The sequence below is a fragment of the Rhododendron vialii genome, chromosome 7a (assembly GCF_030253575.1).
Source record: "Rhododendron vialii isolate Sample 1 chromosome 7a, ASM3025357v1".
In the NCBI taxonomy this organism is placed as follows: Eukaryota; Viridiplantae; Streptophyta; class Magnoliopsida; order Ericales; family Ericaceae; genus Rhododendron; species Rhododendron vialii.
Window position 1 is genome coordinate 39,574,165 of NC_080563.1, and position 25,445 is coordinate 39,599,609.

The 25,445-nt window shown below is 41.7% G+C and overlaps 1 protein-coding gene and 1 pseudogene across 1 annotated transcript in view; both read right to left on the reverse strand.

Annotated features, from left to right (window-relative positions):
- Positions 1–25,445, reverse strand: part of LOC131332479 (ent-kaurene oxidase-like) — a 47,237-nt gene that overhangs the window by 8,989 nt on the left and 12,803 nt on the right. The window lies entirely within an intron of this gene.
- LOC131332487 (ent-kaurene oxidase, chloroplastic-like) overlaps positions 8,648–25,445 on the reverse strand; it is a 61,004-nt pseudogene continuing 44,206 nt past the window's right edge.

Below are 25,445 nucleotides of genomic sequence, written 5' to 3' on the forward strand. Positions count from 1 at the left end.
CTTTCCTTTGTTAGAATTGTTAGTCTTAGTTCAATATGTATTTCTGTTGTTTTGGAGTACCACTGAGATCATTCTAGACATGTACCAGAATCCAGAAGCGTGTAAACCAAACACTGGTGAAAAGGCTCAGACCATCGCGAGCCAGGGCGCACCATCGCGATACAGACTGACACCATCGCGCGCCAGAGCGCCTTTGACCAGTGAGTGGCCTTGCACGGGTAACTTGGTTTTAGGCCATTATTTTATCCCCACACTATTTATGGGGTGTTTTGTTAATTTATAAGGCTTTTCAGCCGTTAAACTGCTTAGAACTATATATTATGTTGTCTATAAACTGCTTGGTTTGTCCTGAGTGTGCACTGGTCCTTCCAGAGCTCAGAGGGTTTAAGAATAAGAGCTGTGGGTTTGAGCTCACTGGCGCGCGCGTGTCTTAGAGTTGCGTGCGCAGGAGTGAACAGCATGCAGTGACTTGTTCAGTGCATGCTGATTTTTTCCTGCGCACGTCATTCCAAAACAGGGGCTTCCAATTTGTTTAAACTCCCACAGCAGTCTGTTCTCGCCCTATACTAACTGCTCATCCATGCAATCTATCACATCCTGCAAACATGTTACAGCTTTAATCCCCATTAAATTGTTCCTCCACCTCTAATTGGCTAAAGAATTGATTAATCAAACAGATTCGCAAACATTTTCAACTGCCTAAGTAGAGACCGATATCCGGATTGGGCGAGAGGGGTGCCTTAAAATCCTTTCTCTCTCGTAACCTGGCTTCCGAACTCAGATATGGTTATAATAGACTAGTGCCTTCACCTTTTTCAAATCAAACAGCGCAGCGAGCGTTCCAAGTTCGGTTCCTTGGGTGTCGGACCTTCATGTAACGCCCCGACTTTCCGGAAGCAATATAAAATAAAATCTTAAGAAAATTTGCTAAATAAATATAATTTTTCAAAATAAAGTTTAGCTATTATAGCCACAAGATAAATTTACTGATTCAAAATACATTAGTTTCAGAGTTGACTCTAGACTTGATACAAATCCGAAACATACTCGATCTTCGTTCCTGATATTCTTTCTGTGTTGAACTGCAACATCTTTGAATCCTCTCCATTGAATCCTGCGCCCACTGACAAATTGATCGCCGAAGCAAACGATTTGCTAGGATACAGACGTATCCGTGAGTGATAAATCACCCAGTAGAATAATCCAACCTAACTACCCCCTTACTTTACAGTCAGCACGCAACAGGATAAATATGGTACAAAGAAGTAAAACAAATATTTTTCACATAAATTGATTTATTACTATCCATTATCCTATCGTGCGATCTAAGATCTCTTCCACGGGATATTTCCTCTTGATTTATTACTAGCCAGCCATGCTTGGCCACGAGATCACTTCCCTTTGCTGTCGCAGATATACCGAGTGTGTGCACCTCAATCACTACAACAAGGGAAAAGCTTATCATGCCTGAATCACAACTAGGGTTCGCTTATCTTATACACCACTTCACAATCATCACATTCATCACTGGGCTTACTTTGCCAATTTCAATTCATCATTGGTCTTACTTTGCCAATCATCATTCATCACATTCATCACTGGGCTTACTTTGCCAGTTTCAATTCATCATTGGACACCCGCTAGGTTTTATTAACACAAAATATCGCTGGACCACCTGCCAGGTTTTATCATCACAAACATCGCTGGACCACCACCAAGTTTTATCATCACAATCATCGCTGGACAACCGCCAGGTTTTATCAACACAAAATATCGCTGAACCACCTGCCAGGTTTTATCATCGCAAAACGTCACTGACCAACCGTCAAGTTTTATCATCGCAAAACATCACTGACCAACCGTCAAGTTTTATCGTCGTGAAATGTCACTGACCAACCGTCAGGTTTTATCATCGCAAAACATCACTGGACTAACCTCCAGGTTTTACTGTCGCAAAATATCGCTGGACCACATGCCAGGTTTTATCATCAGAAAATAACTCTGGCCCTATCCACCAGGTTTTACCAAAACATCACTGGACTTACTTTGCCAGGTTTTATCATCAGAAAATAACTCTGGCCCTATCCGTCAGGTTTTATCAAAACATCACTGGGCTTACTTTGCCAGGTTTTATCATCAGAAAATATCTCTGGCCCTATCCACCAAGTTTTATCAAAACATCACTGGGCTTACTTTGCCAGGTTTTATCATCAGAAAATATCACTAGACCACCGCCAAGTTTTATCATCACAAAATACCTCTGGACTACCCGCCAGGTTTTATACCATCGATCAACACTGGGCTTACTTTGCCAGTTTCAAACCATCACATCCAACTCATCACATCTCAAAATTCCGCCTGCAGGCAATCTAAAAAATAAAACTTTCCAATTTATCCATTATCTAGCATCGTCTAGATGAGTTCTATTTCACAATACCACCCCATGTCTCTAGAGTCCAATCTAGCATTCAAATCAAGTATCGGTGCAATATATAACAAATCAATAATTATTAAAATAATTAATAAACAATGTAATCACGTAACTTATTATGAACGGGCCGTTGCCCTTAATCTTGTATGGTCACAATGTCAATAATAAAGTAAGATATTTAAAAGAAATTAAAAGAAAAATTTTTCTGGGCTCTTATTAATTAATTCTAAGTAATTAGATTAATTAAAAATTAATTTAATACATTAATTAGGTAAAAATATTAAAATAATTAATGTGACCTGATTAAGAGTCCGAGAGGTCCTATGCAACCAGTTGAGTATCAAAAGTTAGGTTCGGAGGGTTGCGGGATTATTTTAAATAAAGACGTTAAATAAAGTGGCCGAAAGTGAAGTAAATAGATAATAAATAATTTACTAATTAAAATATGTTGAGGTTAACAAAATTTCATCTTCGGAATGTAGAGAGTCTAAATAAAATTACTCGGGCATTAATAATAAGGTTTATAAGGTCGTAAGGAATTTTTGATTGGAAACGCTATAGAAATAACAATAAATGGTAAATTAAATAAAAAAATATTAATTTAACAAGATATCATCTTTGAGATGCAAGGAGTCTAGAAAAAATTAGTTTGGGTGTTAAAACGTTGTTTGGAAGGTCGCAAAGATTTTTCGTTAGTAAACTTGTTAGATAACTAATAAATAATTTAATAAATAGATAATTAAATAAAAAAAATATGATCTTAACAAGTTATGATCTTTCAGGTGTGAAAAGTCTAGGAAAAATAGTTCGGGGGTCAAAAACAATGTTCAGAAGGTCGCAAAGTTGTTTCGAAACATTTAAAACCAACTCAATCTACAAAATAAATTAAAGTGATATAATTATTACGTTTTATACTAAGATGATATTATATTGTAAGAAAATAATATCAATTCAGTAGTTTTTTATAATATTAATATCAGACGGGTTGTAAAATAAATATCAGAAGGGTCATTTTATTGGAAAATAATTACAAATAAAGTGTCGGGTTCAAAAATAATATCAAATTGGTTAATACGGCAGAAAACGCGCGGTAAACTATATATTTTTTCGTTCGGAACATAGGATTAAGCATATAAACACTTAATATACTTAGAGAAGAGGTTAGAATGAATTATAATACCTTTAATCGGATTGAATTGATTTAAAAACGAATCTTGAATTTTTTGGGAAGAAGACTTCGGACTTTTTTTTGATCGGGAGACTTTGGAACCAAATTGGACGATGCTTGGTGATACTAGGAGTAGAAACAAGAGATTGGAATGGTCGGATTGAGTTTCGGTTGGGTCTTGGTACGAAACCCACTTTTCTCTCTCTTTCTTTCTCTCTCTAAAACTCCATGGATTGAAACTTAGTTTTCTCTGGTTTTTCTCTCTCTTTTGGACTGGTGGGGCGTGGGGAATATTGTGGTGTAAATTTCGTCGGTCAATGGGGTGGGGTATTTATAGGAGAATTTTGATGGAAAAGAATAAGAGTGAATTTAATGGGGTTGGGCTCATGAAATTTGGAATAAATGAATTTGGCTTGGTTTTAGGGTTAGGAAGAAAGTAGAGACTTAGTAGGAGAGGGAGAGACGGAAGGAGTTTGAGGTGAGGGAGGAGAATGAGTGTGCATGCATAATTGTATTAAAATAAAAAAAAAATTGCGTTAAGAAAAATAATTCTAATAATATTATATTTAGAAAAAAAAATTAGGTCAAAAATTCGGATCGTTACACTTCAAACCCAAGTGGCGATTCTGAATTGAGCGCTCGTCTGCCAAAAAAAGTGCGCTCGTCGATCCGCCTCTTTTTTCAGGCACGCTGTCCACAGTTTTGATGAAGAAATGGTGAAAAAATGAAGCTCCACCCCTTGTGGTATTATCAACATTCAACTTAGAATTCAAGGCGCGACTGAAAATAAGGATAATAGTGGCATGATATGTAAACATATAATGTTATTTTTTGAGATATAAAATATTATTGAAAATATATGATGTTGTTTTGAGAACATATAATTTTATATGTCATGTTTTGTGAGACTTAGAGCTATATAGAAGATCAGATATAATGTTATATATTCTGTTTTTTTGTGAGATTTAAAACTACAGAAGCTCACATATAATGTTATATGTTCTGTTCTATTTTTTTGTGAGATTCAGAGTTGCAGAAGCTCAAATATAATGTTATATGTTCTTTTTTTTTTTTACGATATTTAAATATTCAAAAACTCACATATAATGTTATATGTTTTGTATAGACCAGTATATAACGTTAAAGACTAAAAATAAGAAAAATTAAAAAGAAATGTTGCATGTTAGAAAATTTTTGTCACCCATATAATGTTGTATGTTAGGAAATTTTTATTGCTCATATAACGTTAAAAAATCAATACAAGAAAAAATAAGAAAAAATAAAAAGAAATTTGTCACATATATAACGTTAAATGTTAAGTGTAGCGGGTTTAATAAAAAAAATTGAAAAAAATGAAAAAATACGTTTTTTGTTACACATATAACGTTATATGTGGCATGATGGCAGCTGCGGCGGTTTGATTGCTACAAAAACGAAAAAAAAATGGAAAACATATATTTTCATGTTAGCTAAACAAGGTCCTTGTTTATTAGGTGGGGTATTTTTGTCATTAAAATTATTAGTGGACTTAGTGGGTTATGAAACTTAGAAGTAGACTAGATGGAATTGGAAAATGCTATAATGGATTTATGAAAAAATTCTCCCTAGATTCATTGGTAGTGATGCGATGAGAGAGAAAAACTGCTTTTGGTACTATATTTTTTCTAGTATAATTGTTTGTCAAAAAAAAAAAAAAATACAGTTCAAAGTTGGAAAAAAGTTCATAAAATGCACAATGAGCCTGTTTCTTTAAAACTTGCCATGGACCCAATTGTCAGGGACTTGTAGTGCAAATTGACTTAAAAAAACTAGTACTCCGTATGCAAAAATACTAAAAGTACATCGGTGTAGCACACCTCAATCACACATCTCACACATACAGGTGGGGTCTATTGGAATGAGCTCCACCTATATGTGAGCGAAATGTGGCTGAAGTGTATCATACCTAATGTGTCTTTAGCACCTCTCTTAACGAACAAGACGCCGCGGATAAAAAGAAGAGAAAAGAACAAGAGGACAAAAGGGGCTGCGGTTGTGTTGTCCTTTAGTGGTGTTGGGGTTAGTGAGAGAATATTGTTGGTTTGGATAAAAAAAGGGGAAGCTTTCTTTTAGAAGGCCCTTGGGAATGAAACAGGAGTGCTGAAAATTTCTGTGTCTTTGTATTCAAGAGTTTGTCCGTCGTCGAATTGTGTGCCTTTTGAGTTGAGAAGGTTTTTCGACCGTTGTGTGATTCAAAGGCCGGGATTCTCTCAACACAGAAGCACATAGTAAATATTTCAAAAAAGCTATGAGCAGGAATAATCTGCAGAGACAAATGCGTTTGGCTCCATTTGGATTCCGAAAAAATTTAAAAAAATATTTATAAATTTTTGAATATTATTTTATGAGGCCCTGTAAAAAATCAGCTCCAGCGGATATCGGTAAATATTACTTTTGGTAAGTAGGGGCAAAACTGCTTAGTTCGTCCCTACGAATCCAAAAGTAATACTTACCGATATCCGCTGGAACTGATTTTTTACAAGGTCCTATAAAATAATATTCAAAAATTTATGAATATTTTTCTAAATTTTTTCGAGATCCAAATGAGGTCAAATGCGTTTATCTCTGCGGATTGTCCCTGTATTTGGACAAAAAGAGATCGGACCTTGGGAAATGGTGGAGCTGCACAGAGGAACCCCACGCCAACTGGGATGTTCAGTGGGCTGTCTTTGGTGGTGGGGCACTGACTCCCTCGTCTTCGTTTTTCCTCTTTAGTATTCGCGAGCACGTGAACCAATTATGATGACACCACTATGGGCCAATTTGACAAATAAGCATATAATCCGTATGTTTTTGTGTTTATTAGTACTTAGTTTCGTGTCAAATTTTTATAAAATATTGGTCTGTCTTGATGAAAGGAATTGAAAAATAAAAATTATGATCGAATTTAAATTTTTTGAATAAAACCAAAAACAAGAAAAAAGTCTTTTATTTATTAAATAAATTCGAGTTTCGATCATTTTTTTTTTACTTTTGTCAATTTTTCTCATCGAAAAAAGCTAATAATCAACAAATATTTGACGTGAAGCCAACAAATTCAGGAAAAGTTGAATAAAGACAAAAAAAAAATGTTTGGTGATAAGTGCCGAAATATTGATATTTTGGCCATCCAAATTGCATTTGTTAGTTATTTATATTTGTTACTTGATTATTTATTTTTCTTTTATTTTGTTTATAGGCTGCTCTCATTGCCCAAGATTTTGGATAAAAATATGATTTAAAAGAACTACGAGATCGAAATGTGGAGTAACTCAAAGTTGGAGTGTCAACTAATTATTACGCGAAGTTTGAATGGCCTTTATGTGATTAATTCATTAAAACCCTGCGAAAACAAATGGAAACCGACTGACCAGAGGGAAAAATATCATTAAACGTGGAATTGGTTCTCGGCGGTGAAGCATCACGATGCAGTTCGGCTGTGCGAGGAAGAAAACCAGGGACTCAAGGGGGCTGCTGCCCCTTCAAGGGACAGCAGCGTGCTGTCCCGACTCAGGGGGCCCCGCTCCGGTTTTAGTCCGACGATCGGAAACGTTCACTTCGTAGAGCTCGTCGAGTTGAACAAGTATGCAAAAAATCAGTTTGATCGGATATATTTAAGTGTCTGATCAAAACACATATAACTTGCCAATAATGGGTTCTAGTAGATTTGATCCAGTGTTTCGGATCCATTCTTTTCAAGATAAAAAGGTTTCGATCAGGCACTTAAAGATATCCGATCAAATTGATTTTTTTGAACACTTGTTCAACTCGACAAGCTCTACGAAGTGAACGTTTCCGATCGTCGAACCAAGCCCGGAGCGGGGCTCCCTGGGCCAGGACAGCACGCTGTTGTCCCTTGAAGGGACAGCAGCCCCCTTGAGTCCGAAAACCAGTGGCCGCGGAGTCCAATCAATGGCCAACTAAACCTTCGTCTAGAGTATAGATGAAGTTTGAACTCTGAGTAACGCTATATATGTTTTGATTTAGATTTTATTATTCGAATCATAGCTGTATGACTTTCAAGGATATATCAATATTATCAATTCTTTCCATCAAATCTTGTGTATAATTTCCTAGGTTTTACACACATTCATACAACGGTTGTTAATTGTTTTGTAATAACCGGTTGGATGGATTATACTACGTAAGGCGCATCATGCCGATGAGACTGATCCGTATTTGATTTGAGACGGTTCATACTAGTAAGATGATTTGTACTCGATGGACATGCTGATTGGTGTTCATAAATTATCTTTGGGAGATATCTCTAGGGCTTGCAATTCTACGGTATCCGGATTGATTCAAATAGTTAATCTATAGTCAAAACATATGTAAGTTACGAGGGGAAGAGCGGATTCGAAATCCTTGAGCTTTTTCCCATCAACTCTCCTTACATTTTTCAATTGCTTTAATTACAGTTCAATAGTTTTAAGAAATCAACAATCTATCTTTTTCTCTAATTAATTTAGGAATTAATTGAAATTTTTGTAACTTAGCCTTATAATCCTTGTGGAGCGATACTAGGAATACTTACCACTATTCGTTTGAGTAGTAGTAATTATTTTATTTTATTAATTATTTTTTATACGAAAACAATGAGATCATTTGGCTTATTTGCCAAACGGGCCATATATATTGGAAATTTGGTATCGATAATTTTAAAATTATGCACATGAATACTTTGTTTTTTATCCAAATATTGCACATTTTTTTGTAGTAGACTATCATTTAGGAATAGGAGTAATATATACCTCTGCAGCTCCATCATTAATGATCTTAGGTCCCATTTGAATTAAAAGTAATATATTACGAGAGAATGATATGTCTCGTAAAATGAAAAATAAGTACTTAAAAAATAACATAAATAGTTCGGTATGAAATCCATCGTCTTAAATTTCTTGCTATAGATAGAGCAAATATAGCGAACTTTTTCGTTAAGCATTAGCATAAATAGCACAATTTCTTTCGACAAGCATTAGTCGGCAACAAGTTGCATAAACAGGATACAGACACCAAATACATATTAATTTGCCGTCTATCCAACGCGAATCGAACATGAATATTTCCCGCCTATCTTGATCATAAATTTCTCGGCCGTATAACTGCATGCATGGGATGAAGTTTCTGATTGATGATTCCAACAATATCCACATCTTCTTCCTCCCCATCGTCGAGTCTCCACTCAAACTCTTGCACCAATCTCCCGATCGTAGCTCAAACAATTAATCAACGTCACCTGGAGAGCACCCGGACAAAGCCTCTTTCCTGCTCCAAACGCCATTGTCTTGTACAAATCACTGGGAGCCTATTTCTTCTTATCGTCGAGAAATCTCTCAGGGTTCCATTCTTCAGGTTTCTCCCATTCGTTCTCGTCCGTGTTACACCCGGAAAGGTTGATAGCAATCTAGGAGTACAACAAATTTAAGAATTAAAATGGCCCACCAACTTGCCACAAATTAGAGGATCCAAAATAATGAATGGTTTTCTTTGCAAGAAGCGTATTTAGAGCATACGACTGATTATTCACACACGCTCCAACCACAATTCTCCTTTCCTTTAACTATTTCCCGCCAAACGTCTTAATTAATTTACTACGTTCATATGTCACATATACACTTTTTTGGCACAATCAAATACGAGAAGAGGAAAAATAAAGAATAACCAACCTCACTTCCAGCAGGAACGTAGTAGCCTCCTAATTCTGTACATGCACATATCGCAGAGGAACTATCGGAAGAGGAATGTGTGTTCCCAGAGTTTCCTGGAAAACAGCATCCAATAATGGAAGCCGACACAAATTTTCATCCGTAATCTTATCGGCCCCGCAAATACTTTGAATTTCTTCGGAAAGACCTTCCTGTTTATTTGAATGATAATCAGAAGAATCACGAAAAAAAATCGCGCGCGTAAGCTAATTCGAACATCAAGAACCGGCCCAAAGATTTTTAGTGCCCAAGGCAAAAAAAAAGTGCACTTAAAGACATAGAGAACAACAAGCTGATTAATAAAAATCCCAATTTATTTTCCCCTTCCATTTACATTGATTTCGAGAGAGAGAGAGAGTACTAAACAGCGCGAGGTTCTTACCGGTCGGGAAGCCCCAGGCATGCCGAAAAACCCAATCGGAAAGCGCGAGGCTCTTACCAATAGGGAAGCCCCAGGCATGCCGAAAAACCCAATCGGAAAATCGATTGTAGAAAACGAAGACCTAGTAGGCTGCTACGGGATTAGTGATTGAAAGTAGAAACCAACCTGCAGCTTTGGATTCTTTGCAAGTTTAAACAGGGCCCATTCTGTGGTGACCATAGTAGTGTCTGATGATTCAATAATCACTTCCCAAAGCAAACTAGCAATTTGTTTCTCTGTTAGTATTTTCCCTTCGGTTAACAAATACTTGAGATAACAGTTCATCTCCTGCCTCAAATCAATGCAAGTCAACAAAATAGTTAAGCCACCACATGCACCATGCAAATCAAGTAAATAACCAAGTTAACCAAACTAGCCCTTAACACGGTAAAGGACGGTGTTGGCATGGAGATGTTTACATATTGTTAATCTCGCCTTGATGGGATTTTCTGTTTAGATACTGGTACTGCTATATTTAAAACCTTGAATCCAATGGTCTCCGTGGGAGTCAAAATCATCGAGAATATGTACAATTCAAGCGAATCGTAACAACATGAAGGGTACGTACCTCGCCAGAAGCAGCTCGTTCACTCTGCTCCTTAATGAGAGCCTTCATCACTGCTAGCCTACAGAACTCCATTTTCTCGATTTTCCTCTCAAAATTCCTCTGTGGAATCCATCATAGGTAAGGGAAGAAGTCTCTCCAATCTACGTACTCGAGCGCAATTTCTATTGGGTCTATCATTAAAATCTTATATATCTCACGTCTTGATAATCTTCCCAGCTCCGCCACATTAATATATTCCACATCCCTCCCTATAGCCTGCTGTAGTGGACCGAATCTGATGGTCTGAGCCCACCTAGAGGTAAGCCGAGGCCGAGGATGAAGATTAAGGACATTCGCCGTGCAAGACATCAAGCCCGGCTATGATCTAGGTTAGGTGGGAAGCGGCGCCGTCCACATTCGGTGGCTGACCCGAAGAGGCGACCTCGCAGGATCGGTCACCTTCGGGGTGGCGACTCGGTCGCTTGGTTCTCTCCGCGAATCCCCCACTAGGCTTGGCTAAGTGCGGGGCTCGCCTAACTTGTTCGACACGTGTTTCGTTACGTGCTGAAGCGGTTACGCCAAAAGATAATGATAAATGCACATGGGGGTGCCAGCTCACACCAAAAACGATTATCAAATCTCACTACAACACGAAAGGCTTATAACAAAGATTTAGTTTCCTCGCCAAAACAGCTGATTTCCTCGCAAAAAGAATTTGCAAGGAAAAAAAAAAATTTCTCGCCTATTCTGACACAATTAGCAAGGAATTTTTTCCTTGCTATAGTTTTTTCTCACTAGACTAATGCAATGTTTACAAAATAGGCGAGGAAATTTTTCCTCGCTAGACTAATTTTTTCCTCGCCAATTATAGTTTAGGCGAGGAAAATAATTCTCTAGCTCCTTTGCTTCCGTGCGAAATTCGAACCATGGCCTCCTATATGGAGGCATTCACTCCATCCATCACACCAACTTCCTTTCCAGTTTAAACCTTTGCCTTTTTTTTAGGCTTTTTTTTAAGAATGGTCTCCAAAGTATTTCCGGATTGTCAATTTCGTCCCCATTGTACAAAACATGTCTATTGCATCTCCAAAGTATTCAACCCGTGTTTAAATGGTCCCCATGGCACACACTGTTAAGACTTACCGTCTAAACCAGGGGCATTAAAGTCAAAACACCCATTCTCTCACTTTCTCCCTTCCATCTCACCATTTTAGGCACCTAGAGAATTGGAGGGAAAATCTGTCTCCTCTCTCCTGTATATTCACAACCAAAAACAGAGCATTGCTCACCAAACAACGAAAAGAACAAAAAACAGAAGATGAGCACCTCTGATGCAAGTTCTGAACAAACCCATTTTACTTTAACCTTTTTGAATGGAAATGGACTAACTTTAGGGTGACTCTATTGCACTGGCCAACTTAAAAAAAAATAAAAAAACAAAGCCTTTGGCTATGAAAATAGAGCATCCAAATAAAGGTTGACATAACTTTCCAACACAGCCCAGACACAAATTGCACAAATACACAATCATAGCATAAAGGTTCAACCAAGATAATTGAAAACAATGGCCAGCACATACCCAAAATAATGGCCAATACATATACCCAGTTCAACGGCCAATACATATCAAAATAATGGCCCACAAATATCCAAAATAATGGCCAACTACCACCTGAAATATTTGCCAACACAGTCCCAAAACAATGGCCAATACATATACCCAGTTCAATGGCCAAGACATACCAAAATAATGGCCAACACATATCCCAAAATAATGGGCCAGACATATCCAAAATAATGGCCAACTACCACCTGAAATACTGGCTAACATAGTCTCAAAACAATGGCCAACACATTTAAAGTTTCCTAACAATAGCAAACATAGAAGGTGCAAGTTAACTTAGTTCATTACAGTTTCCATCATACTAAAAAGAAGAAAGATTTCCAAATTTCTGGCCTTTGAAGACAGCTCTTGTCGAAGGCTTAGTAATGGTTGAGCCACTAGCAATTTGTGAAGACTGTGTAGCTTGTGCATAGTTTGAAGGTACATTAGCCTGCATTAGAGGTGGTATGTAATTATGTATGAGTAACTATTATTGCGATAACTACTTATCAACTTTCAACTGTTATGCACATAAAAATAATAGTGTTACCTCATTTCCTCTCCATTGAACCCTCCCACCAATGCCTAACATTGCAGTGCCTCTTCCCCTTGTGCCTTCAAATTGAGGTTGGGTAGCACCTTGACCTTATCCGGTGCTTGCTGGCCTGCCCAATCCAGTGTTTGTAGCTCTGCCCACTCCAATGCTTGAACCGCTGCCACCCCTGCCCACTCCAAGGTTTGAAGCCCTGCCTATTCCAGTGGTTGATCCCCTGCCACCTCTGCCCATTCCAATCTTTGAAGCCCTGTCCTTACCATTGTGTGAACCCCTACCACTCCTACCCACTCCACTACTTGAACCCCTGCCCACTCCATTGTTTGATCCATTGCCAACCCTACCCACTCCATTTTGAGAACCCCTACCAGCCCTACCCACTCCAATGCTTGAACCTCTCTGATAAGCCCACAATTGTGGTTATATTCGGGCTTATCTCGCTCATTTTTGGTACGCGCGCGCGCATAACTCTATGTTTTTGAATGATATTGGGCGAATGGTGCGTTTTTGGTGTTTGCAGGTTCTTTTCTTTAATAAGGTGGTTTTAACGCCATGAGCTTATCCCATCGTGATTCGGGGACCCGTGGGGTAAATGAAGCGATAGCGGAGTCCGGAGGAGCTGTGTCGAAGCCCCGGAGAGTTTGGAGAAGTCCAGAAGAAGCTGATCAAAATTCGTAGAAAAGGAAGTTCTACCGGTAGGAGATCAATGCCTATCGGTATAATCTCATTCCTACCGGTAGGAGGGCCTGCTCTACCGGTCCAACGCCTGATCAGAGAGGTCACAAAGTTGCACCATTCAAGTTCTATCGGTAGGAGATCAATGCCTACCGGTAGGAAGCCAGATTTTTCAGTGTCCCCTTTTGCTCGAAGCCGTTCTACCGGTAGGAGATCAATGCCTACCGGTAGGAAGCCCCAGTTTCTGCAGATTTCTATTTTCCTTTTCTTATTCTTTTGTAACTTTAAAGGGGTGCTATAAATACTCTTTTGCACGTTTTTAGGGTTATGTTATGTTCTTAGACATCAGCTCTTTTCTCTCTCTACCGCTTCTTCTCACCAACTCTTTTCTCCCTCATTAATGGAGCATTGATTTGGGGATTTGGAGGAGGATTGCTTTCATTAATGTTGTAAGTTCCATTGGGATCCTTATTAATCTAGTTTTTATTTCTATTTTCAGCATGATTTCGTGTTCTCTCATCCGAATCCTAATCCATATCACTTCTCCTTTTATTATGTGTGAGTAGTGTAGCAAGGCTAGGTTATGGGATGATTAACATCCCGTAACCAGGGGTGGGCTTGTTCTCCTCTCGAGAACTCTTGTGTTCCAGCTTAAACATGGCAAGGACCTATTTTATGAATCAAAACATTGAGGTGTTACTCTCTTGGATCAAATGTAGGCAAGGGTTAATCCTTTTGCCACATTTGATACCTAGAGCTATGTCCCTCCTCGTGTTTGTCTAAATGCTCAAAAAGGACCCCAGACATGTTTAACACTTTCGTTAAAAAGAAAAGAATCGCGCTTATCCTTGCGTTATGGTTGTTAGTTATCCCTAGACCGAGCCTTTAGTTTAACCTCCAGTCAAGAAGCCGTAGTTAGGTTCAGTAGCCAGTTAACCAAATCTTTCAAGTTGGCCGTCTAAAAGCCGAAGATCGGTTGGCGGTCCTAACGCTAAAACTCTCTTCAAGCTAATCTCTGAGACAAGTTATGGATGCGCTCCTTGAGGATTCGACCCCGGACTTCTGGGTATTATTATTATGCTTTCAACCGACCTAGCCCTACGCTTGGGGCATTCTTATTGCAACTCACATTAAGGTCACAAGCATTTTTGGCGCCGTTGACGGGGAGCGCTTTCTTTTATAGCTTATCTTTGGAGGTTCGCCAACCCATTGTAAGTATCTCGTTAATTTTTACTTTGTGTGATTTGTAATTAATCTAGTGGATACCTCTAACTTGAGCCTCTCAAACGTGAGGTGTAATGAAGCTAGAGTAAGTACAAATCACATTTTCTTTTATTGCTTTTCTTATAGAGGCAGCGACATAGCCCCTCTTGTCTGTTTACCTTGTTCTTGTTGCCCATTAATTCTCGAGAAGGGTTTTTAAATTGTATGCGTGGTGGTCATCGTGGTGCCTTTCGAAGCCCAAATTCTAAAAGGCTTCATAGATCTTTTTCTCCTCCTCGACCCAAAACTCCTCGTCGGGTTCAAGCTAGGACACCACCACCCCAAAGAACTCCTTTTTCTATAGGAACCCCTCTTTGAGAAAGAATGGCCGGAAACGGTGAAGGCGAAATGCCGCCGGTTGTGCCCGAAAGGATCATGAGTGACTATATGAATCCGGCCCGTGCTACGCCGCAACCCACTATAGTCCTTCCGGCCGCAACCGAGGCGAATAACTTCACCGTTAAAATGCATCACATTAACATGATGCCATCTTTTTATGGCAAAAACCCCAGAAGCGGCGTGGGACTATTTTGAGGAATTAGCGGAAAAAACTCAAAACTGGGATTGCTCAGACCCCTCTGAAAAGAGTGTGTTTAATCCGGCTCCGAGCAATTCCGAAAAATTTCAATTGAATGAGCAAAATAAGCTAGCCCACAAGGTCGCCCAGCTTTCCCGCCAAATTGAAACTTTACAACTTAATAAAGTTGCTTGGGTGGCCTCTGTGGCCAAGGCGGAAGACATTTGTGTTTTATGTGAAGTTGCAGGTCATGCTACGGGGGATTGTCAAATGCTCCCTGCCGTTAAGGATATTCTCCAAGGAACCGGCCCATCGGAGGTCAACGCCGTTAATCAACGGTTTGACCCTTATTCTCAGACTTTCAATCCGGGTTGGAAGATGCATCCTAATTTCCGGTGGTGCGATTCTCAACCTCCCGGACCGCCACAAGTTCCACCACCTCAACAAAACCAAGCTTTCCGGCCTTCTCAATCTCAAGGAGCGCCGAAGTTTTCTCAACATCAACAACCACCAGGGTTTGCACTTCCGGGGCCTCCGCAAGGGCCAAATCAATTTCAACCTCAGAAGCGGTCCCTGGAGGAGATTATGTCATCTTTCATGCAAAGCCAAACATCCCTCAACGATCAAACCACTCAAACACTCGGGAAAATCAAGAACCAAATGGTGAAGTTGACTAATACGGTGGGAATTCTCCAACAAGAAAAGGGGAAGCTTCCGACCCAACCCCAAGCAAATCCTAACGGAACTCATTTTCTGGGAAGCTCTTCGGTGCCTAGTCCCGAGCAAGCCAAGTCTATTATAACACTAAGGAGTGACAAGGAAATTGATACAGCCGTTGTCCCCAAGCCTAGCAAGCCACGGGTTACGCCACTTGTTGTGCAAGCGCCGGATATTCTTATAGACTCACCAACCTCGGAGCCTTCTCCCGTTGGTGAGCAATCGGCAAAATCTCAGGAAGAAGAACCCAAGGCTCCCGTTCCTCAAATTCCGGCCCCGTTTCCCCAACGTTTGAAAGCTCCGGCCCATGCCAACAACTCTGAGATCTATGAGCTTTTCAAGCAAGTGAGGATCAACATTCTGTTGGTGGATGCAGTCAAGCAAATCCCTACCTATGCCAAATTTCTCAAAGACTTATGCACTCAGAAGCGTAAGTTAAATGTTCACAAAAGGGTGTTGTTGACAGAGCAAGTGAGTTCGATTATTCAAACCAACGTGGTTCCAAAGTATAAAGATCTGGGGTGTCCCACCATTTCCATCACAATCGGAGGCACCAAGATCGAGAAAGCTCTCCTTGATTTGGGGGCTAGTGTTAACTTGCTCCCGTATGCCGTTTATGAGCAACTTGGATTGAAGGAGATGAGGCCAACATCAGTGACCCTTCAATTGGCCGATAGAAGCATTCGTGTCGTGGAGGATGTACTTGTGCAAGTGGATAACTTCATCTATCTGGTGGATTTTATCGTGTTGTCATGCCCTGTGCCCTCCTCACAAGTGTCAACGTCGACTCCGATCATTCTTGGGCGTCCATTCTTGGCCACTTCCAATGCCGTTATCCATTGCCGAAGCGGTTTGCTAAACCTCACTTTCGGCAACATGCGAATGGAGGTGAATGTGTTTAATATCGGAAGCCAAATGGGGGATGACGAGTGTGTTCATGAAGTCAATCTTATCGATTCTTTGGTCCAAGAGCACGTCGATACTTTCCTATACAAGGATCCGTCGGAAGTTTGCCTTACCGCTGAAGAGGAGACATTTCTAGATTCCCCGGGGGTGGAGTACTTGTATTCTTTACTCGACATGGAAGATGTGTGTGAGACGGCTGTTTGGTCCCCAAAATTTGTAGCGCTACCGCCTTTGGCAAGCAAGAGTCTCCCTTCAAGCGTGCAATTTCCAAAGCTTGAGTTAAAGGTTTTGCCCGATACCCTCAAGTATGCTTTCCTTGGGCCCGATGCCACTTTTCCCGTGGTGATTTCTTCTTCATTGAATGAGCATCAAGAATCACGACTCTTGGAGATCTTGACGCGGCGTCGCGTAGCTATTGGGTGGTCTATTGCTGATATCCAAGGAATTGATCCTTCTTTATGCACTCACCATATTTATCTTGAGGATGACGTCAAACCTTCCCGTCAACCCCAACACCGCTTAAATCCCATTATGAAAGAGGTGGTCAAAGCAGAGGTCTTGAAGTTGTTAAACGTTGGCATCATATACCCTATCGCTGACAGCAAATGGGTTAGCCCGATCCAAGTTGTTCCGAAGAAATCTGGAGTTACGGTGGTAGCCAATGCCGATAATGAACTAGTGCCCACTCGGGTCTCCACCGGTTGGCGAGTTTGCATTGACTACAGAAAGCTCAACTCATGCACTCGCAAGGATCATTTCCCTCTCCCGTTTATTGATCAAATCCTCGAGCGTGTTGCCGGTCATGCTTTCTATTGCTTTCTCGATGGCTATTCGGGGTACAACCAAGTCGCGGTCTCTCTGGATGATCAGGAAAAAACTACTTTCACTTGCCCCTATGGTACGTTTGCATATAGGCGAATGCCATTTGGATTGTGCAATGCTCCGGGCACGTTTGCCCGATGTATGTTGGGTATATTCAGTGATATGGTGGAGCACATCGTCGAAGTCTTCATGGATGATTTCTCGGTCTTCGGGGACTCTTTTGAGGACTGTCTATTGAATTTGGACAAAGTGTTGGAGAGATGCGAGGAGAAAAATCTTGTGCTGAATTGGGAGAAATGCCATTTCATGGTGACACAGGGCATCGTTTTGGGGCATATTGTATCACAAAAAGGCATAGAGGTGGACAAAGCCAAAATTGACTTGATTGCCAATCTTCCAACGCCCAAGTGCGTAAAGGACATCCGCTCCTTCCTAGGCCATGCAGGGTTCTACCGGCGGTTCATTAAGGATTTCTCCGCCATATCGCGTCCCTTGTGTCATCTTCTCTCTAAAGATGCTCCTTTTGAATGGACCAGCGCTTGCAATGAAGCTTTTCAGAAACTGAAGTCGAGTCTTACTTCTCCTCCAATCGTGCAAACTCCGGATTGGGAACTCCCGTTTGAATTGATGTGCGATGCAAGTGATTATGCTGTAAGGGCCGTTCTTGGCCAGTGGAAGGATAAGCATCCTTATGTCATTTCCTATGCGAGCAAAACGCTGAATGACGCGCAAATGAACTACTCAACGACTGAAAAGGAGTTGTTCGCAGTCGTCTTCGCTTTGGATAAATTTCGATCGTACTTGGTGGGAACTCCTATCACAGTTTTCACTGATCATGCAGCCCTCAAGTACCTTTTTGCAAAGCAGGACGCAAAGGCTCGGTTAATCCGGTGGATCTTGTTGCTCCAGAAATTTAATCTCACTATCAAAGATAAAAAAGGAGTAGAGAATGTGGTAGCCGACCACTTGTCTCGGCTTGAGTTTGAGGACCGAAAAGCCAATCTCCCAATTGTCGACACCTTTCCCGATGAGCACCTGTTCGCTGTTTCTCCTACCCCTTGGTACGCCGATATCGTCAACTACATTGTAACCGGGCAACTTCCTAGCCAATGGAATGCACAAGATAGGAAGCGTTTTCTCATAGAGGCGAAAAGATTCGGCTTTGATGACCCTTATCTTTTTAAATTCTGCCCGGACCTCATTATCCGGCGTTGTGTTCCGGAGGAGGATCAACAAGGGATTTTGCAGTTTTGCCATTCCAAGGAGTGCGGTGGCCATTTTTCCCATACCAAGACCATTGCCAAAGTCCTCCAATGTGGTTTTTACTGGCCCACACTTCACAAGGATGCGTATTCCTTTTGTCGAACTTGTGAAGCTTGTCAGAAGTTGGGTGCGGTGACACGGAGGAACATGATGCCCCTCACCAATATCCTTATCGTTGAAGTGTTTGATTGCTGGGGGATTGACTTCATGGGGCCATTCCCCATGTCGTATGGTTTTCTCTACATTCTCCTCGCGGTGGACTATGTTTCTAAATGGGTGGAGGCCATCCCGACCAAGACCAGCGATCACAAGGTGGTGCTAGAATTTCTCAAGGAGAACATTTTGTCCCGGTTTGGCACACCAAAGGCCATCATAAGTGATCAAGGCTCCCATTTCTGTAATCGGCCTTTCGAAGCGCTCATGAGGAAATATGGGATCACGCACAAAGTGTCCACCGCATACCACCCTCAGTCCAATGGCCAAGCCGAGCTTGCAAACCGTGAGGTAAAACGCATTCTAGAAAAAACCGTTAATCCAAATCGCAAGGATTGGTCACTTCGTCTGACCGATGCCTTAGGGGCATATCGTACCGCATATAAGACCGTTTTAGGCGCTTCGCCTTATCGGCTTGTATACGGTAAGGCATGCCACCTTCCGGTGGAGTTGGAGTATAAGGCCTATTGGGCCATCAAAGCTTTAAATTTTCGATTGCCCGTCGCTGGCGCGCAACGCAAACTCCAACTTAATGAACTGGAAGAAATCCGAAGGGATGCATACGATAATACAGACATTTACAAATCTAAGGTGAAGGATTTCCATGATAAGAACATCCAACGGAAAAATTTTGAAGTCGGTCAGAAAGTTCTTCTTTACAATTCAAAACTTCATCTTTTTCCGGGCAAGTTGCGGTCTCGTTGGATTGGACCATATATTGTGCAAACCGTTTTTCCTCACGGGGCAATCGAAGTGGTGAACCCTTCAAATGGGAATGTTTTCAAAGTTAATGGCCAACGGCTAAAGCCCTTTTTGGAAAATTTTGCAAGCAATGAGGTAACGGAGGATTTAGTCGCTCCGGTGTATGTTGATGAACCATTAGTTTGAAGAAGTTCTAAAAATAAAAAAAATAAAATAAAAAATGTTTTTACGGGGAGCTTTGCGTACTTCTGGACTTAACTGTTTGGAAGGCCCGGCCTCTTCGGGGGTACCCATCATTGACTTGGGTTTATAGCTTCGCATGCCGCTATTCAAATAAGGTTCGTGTTCCCAGCTCCGGTTAGTAAGGGCAAATCTTTTGTGGTCCGGTATAGCCACCTGTGTTTCGCTTAGGGTGTTGTCTATCCTGCTTTGCGACACCTTATGCGAACCATGGGCAGAAAAGTAGTACCCGTTTAATCACGTGATGATTCGGTGGATTTACATACTTGTGCATAATAATTCTTGTGCCGGGCTACCATGAGCCGGCGGTGCTAATGTCATTTGTCTCCTAGTAGGTAGTTGGTTCTTCAGTCTTTTACAGGGTAACATGCTACCGCACCAGCCTTGGTAGTTTGGGTCTAAAAGCCAGGGTGAGTGAGGCATTCAGGAGCCCTAAGCATGGGTGCGACTCTGTGTCGCGGTTGTTAGCCCAAGAAAGCTCCGGCGATGGCTCTGTGCGACTAGCTATAGTTCCGATGGCGGGGCCGAAAGAGTGGGCCTTGGAAGCGGTTCCGATGACGAACGGTGGCATTGACGAAAAATCCTCCAACTTGGTCGAGGTATCGGGTGGTTGACATTCCACCCGTCGGTACATTTTTGTTCTCCCTTCTTTTATTTTCCGTCTCTTTGCATCGAGGGCGCTGCATATTTCAAGTTGGGGGGGGGGGGGTAGATTATGTTTGGGTTGCGTTTTTGATTTTGCATAGAATTTTAAATTTTGTAAAATTTTTTGCAGAATCTCCCCTTGTTCTAAGTTACTTAGCATATGCTCGTTTTGGTTTCATATGTAGCAAGGACATCAATGTGAATGCATCTCTTGAAATTTGTGCAACTCATCTCGTTAACATGCCATGAACCGTGTGGAACAAATCTTTAAGTGCATTTGAGTTGGTTGAGCATGTAGAGTGGAGATTCATTTTTGTCGTATCCCATGTTTCTTTTGATTATCGTACCCTTAGAGTAGGATTTCATCTTCTCTTGTACATACTTTGGTAATTTTTTATTCCGGTTGTGCATTGCAAAGGAGGCTAAGGTGTGTTTGAAACATGATTCAAGGCATTGTTTTGTGAATAAGCCACATATTGTCACTTTTGATCCATACTTGAGCTGTGTCCGAGTCCAATTCTTTTGAAAAGCTTAGGAACTCGGTTGTTGGAAGGGCGTTCGGGGTTGCACTTTTTGATGTTGGGTGTGATTGGGGGATTTGGAGGTGAAGAATTGCTTTGGGGAGTCAATCTGCAACTTTCAGATTTCCAGAAGTTCTACCGGTAGGGAGGTCGAGCCTACCGGTACAAACAGCAAATAGAAAGGCCATCTTACAGTTCAGAAGGAAGTTCTACCGGTAGGGAATAAGTTATACCGGTAGGGGATCAATTCTACCGGTAGGAATGGCAGTTCATAAACGGTTCAACAAAGTTCTACCGGTAGGGGATCAGTGCCTACCGGTAGGTCGGCTGACTTCTAGAAAAAAATTTTAAAGGGCACGTCGGTTCATTTTTGTTTTAAACCCAAACTCCTCCTCTTCCAAACCGACGGTTACCAAACTCTTTCTCTCCTCCTCTTCAAAACCCATGGAAATCCACCCCTAACCCTTCCAAATCCCACCAAAACTTCCCCAATCTTCATTAATCCCAAACTCTCTCCCCAATTTCAAACTCCAGGATCCACATCTCTCCATTGCACGCACCCAGGTAACTCCCTTGCTCTCCACTCGAAATTTTCCCTAGAACCCCACCAAGTTAACACCCCAAATTCCATTCTCTCATCTTCTCTCCTCCCGAATCCTTCATAATCATTCCCCCATTTGTCCTGTAAACCCCAATTTCTCAAACTCCTTAGCCTTAGATCCGAAAATCGCTGCCATTTGCCATGTCGAATGTGATGTATTCGCGGGATAGATCCGGGAAGAGAGTTGATTTGGGTACGCGGAAGCGGGACAGTGGGCCATCGAAAGAGCAAGGGGAGGAACGCAGGAAGAAAAGAAAAGAGGAGGGAGAGAGGAAGAAACACATAGAGTGGGTGGCCACCCTTAAGGGTTGGAAAGTTACATGCGAGCAGCAAGTTTGCGAGCATAGTTTGGCAGAGAACAGGTACATCGGCGTCATCCGGGAAAAAGGTATGCAGCATTTCTTTAAGGAGGTTAGGGGCTATGTTAAGAACCGGGTTGTTGACTTCTTTTCACGTATGAAATATGATATTGAGAACTCGAAAATTGAGACCACAGTTGGCGGGGTTGACATGATAATAACCCCGGATGCCATTGCTGAATACCTGGGTTATGAACGACCGGAGGCTGAGACCATCACATATCCTCGACCTGATGAGGAGGATATTGATATGAATGTAGTTTACGCTGAAGTATTTGAGGGGGGTGTTGCTGGGGCGGCAGGAGGTGATTTGAAAGATGAGTATAGGACCATGAACAAGGTCCTGCATTACAACCTTTATCCCCGTGGGACGGAGAAGACACCGGGAGATTTGGAACTTGAATTGCTGTATGTGTTTATGAATCCGGTCGAGACCATGGACTATGCTAAATGGATTTTTGATCAATTGGTGCAATTCAAGCATTCATACAAGAGGGGGTTAAATTTTCCATTTCCTGCTATGATCACCCAGGTTTGCCTAGCCAATGGTCTCCGCCTAGACAACCAAAAGCTTGACCCTAGCTCGCCGGGCATTATCAACGCTACTTCGAAGCATAAGAGCAAGACGAATGTGACAAGGGCTCGTGAAGCCCGTGCCCTAGCCCAAGCCCAAGCCCAAGGGCAAAGCCAAGCAGATCCTCAAGCTGGTCCTTCCCAAGCCCCCTCAGGTTCCGATCCTCAGAAGAAAGGGTCAACTTTAAAGAAGCTCCTGTCTAAGCTATTATGTTGTGCGGCTGAAATTCAGGAGGACCAACGAAGGGTGGATCATAAGGCAAATTTTTACTATGAGCTGATGGCCGATCAATCGGGGAGGAGGTACGAGCCCCCAGCTGAGTTAGCAACGGATCGCGCTATTGGGGAGCATCATAGCCCGGAGTACCATGAGGAGGAGCTTAATGAGGATGAGATCCGTGAGTTGGAGCAGCAGTTTGACCCAATGGATTTGGAGCGCACCTTTGGCCCGGGAGCTCAGTGATGGTAGTTTTGTTTGGATGTGTTGGAGGATGTGGGTGTTAGATTTAGCTTTTGTCGAGTCGGTGGTTGAGTCAAGTCCTCGTTTATTGAGTCAGTCGTTTATTTTCTGTTCTTTATTTTTGTTTGTTAGGTGTTTGGTGGTTCGGATAGCCTAGGCTGTGGTTCCTGTCATGGGTAATTTACCAAGCTAGCATAGACCAGGAATCACTTTGTTTAATCTGTTTTTCGTTTCCCGTAACTCGTTATAAGCCAAAAAGCCCTTAGTTGATTTCAAGTGCACCGGTGTGCTTTTTGCAATGCATTGTCGGAATCTTTCATTACTTTAGTTTTGTCTTGTTCTGATTTTCAATAAACTTTGCATTTTTAGCTTCAATTCCTTGTCGAGCGTTTCTTTGTTTGCATGCGTAACTCTTTTGTTCCCGTTATCGCACAAGCCTTTGGTATCTGATCATGGGATATGTTTTGCATAGCATTTGCTTCGTTCAGGCTTGAGAGTTTTTGAGTGTTCCCTTTGTGAGTGCTGGAATCGAAACTCGGTCGTGCTTTTCCCCTCACGTGGTTCACTTGAATGGGATGTGTTGAATATGGTTCATGGCCTGGTTGAGAGATGATTGATGCCCCCTGTTAAATTAATTTAGTCTGATTCTTGCTACTTTGAAGTTCGAGCATATGTTTCGTACCTTGTTGTGTTGGGGAGATTTGGTAGTTGCTTTCGTAGTGTACATCTTCTGCTAGGGACTAGCAGAATCCAAGTAGGGGGGTGTGATAAGCCCACAATTGTGGTTATATTCGGGCTTATCTCGCTCATTTTTGGTACACGCGCGCGCATAACTCTATGTTTTTTAATGATATTGGGCGAAGGGTGCGTTTTTGGTGTTTGCAGGTTCTTTTCTTTAATAAGGTGGTTTTAACGCCATGAGCTTATCCCATCGTGATTCGGGGACCCGTGGGGTAAATGAAGCGATAGCGGAGTCCGGAGGAGCTGTGTCGAAGCCCCGGAGAGTTTGGAGAAGTCCAGAAGAAGCTGATCAAAATTCGTAGAAAAGGAAGTTCTACCGGTAGGAGATCAATGCCTACCGGTTTAATCTCATTCCTACCGGTAGGAGGGCCTGCTCTACCGATCCAACGCCTGATCAGAGAGGTCACAAAGTTGCACCATTCAAGTTCTACCGGTAGGAGATCAATGCCTACCGGTAGGAAGCCAGATTTTTCAGTGTCCCCTTTTGCTCGAAGCCGTTCTACCGGTAGGAGATCAATGCCTACCGGTAGGAAGCCCCAGTTTCTGCAGATTTCTATTTTCCTTTTCTTATTCTTTTGTAACTTTAAAGGGGTGCTATAAATACTCTTTTGCACGTTTTTAGGGTTATGTTATGTTCTTAGACATCAGCTCTTTTCTCTCTCTACCGCCTCTTCTCACCAACTCTTTTCTCCCTCATTAATGGAGCATTGATTTGGGGATTTGGAGGAGGATTGCTTTCATTAATGTTGTAAGTTCCATTGGGATCCTTATTAATCTAGTTTTTATTTCTATTTTCAGCATGATTTCGTGTTCTCTCATCCGAATCCTAATCCATATCACTTCTCCTTTCATTATGTGTGAGTAGTGTAGCAAGGCTAGGTTATGGGATGATTAACATCCCGTAACCAGGGGTGGGCTTGTTCTCCTCTCGAGAACTCTTGTGTTCCAGCTTAAACATGGCAAGGACCTATTTTATGAATCAAAACCTTGAGGTGTTACTCTCTTGGATCAAATGTAGGCAAGGGTTAATCCTTTTGCCACATTTGATACCTAGAGCTATGTCCCTCCTCGTGTTTGTCTAAATGCTCAAAAAGGACCCCAGACATGTTTAACACTTTCGTTAAAAAGAGAAGAATCAAGCTTATCCTTGCGTTATGGTTGTTAGTTATCCCTAGACCGAGCCTTTAGTTTAACCTCCAGTCAAGAAGCCGTAGTTAGGTTAAGTAGCCAGTTAACCAAATCTTTCAAGTTGGCCGTCTAAAAGCCGAAGATCGGTTGGCGGTCCTAACGCTAAAACTCTCTTCAAGCTAATCTCTGAGACAAGTTATGGATGCGCTCCCTGAGGATTCGACCCCGGACTTCTGGGTATTATTATTATGCTTTCAACCGACCTAGCCCTACGCTTGGGGCATTCTTATTGCAACTCACATTAAGGTCACAAGCACTCTCCCAGCCCTGCTCACTCCTGTTGTGCCACCCTTGCTACCCCTGCCACCACTACCTAATCCATAAGATGAACCCCTATCAGACCTGCCTACTCCAATATTTGAACCCCTACCAGCCCTGCCCACTCCAGTATTTGAACCATTACCTACTCCAGTGACTTCACCAGCCCCATCATTTGTTTCAGCCCTTACCAATACATACATTTCCCATGGACATCCTGTTTGACATCTTGCCCTCACTCTCGTCTTATCATTCTTCACAAACTTCACATTTCGTTGATTCTTAATAGCATGTTGTTTCACGGCAGCTTTGAAATCTGCAGCTGAAGAAAATTT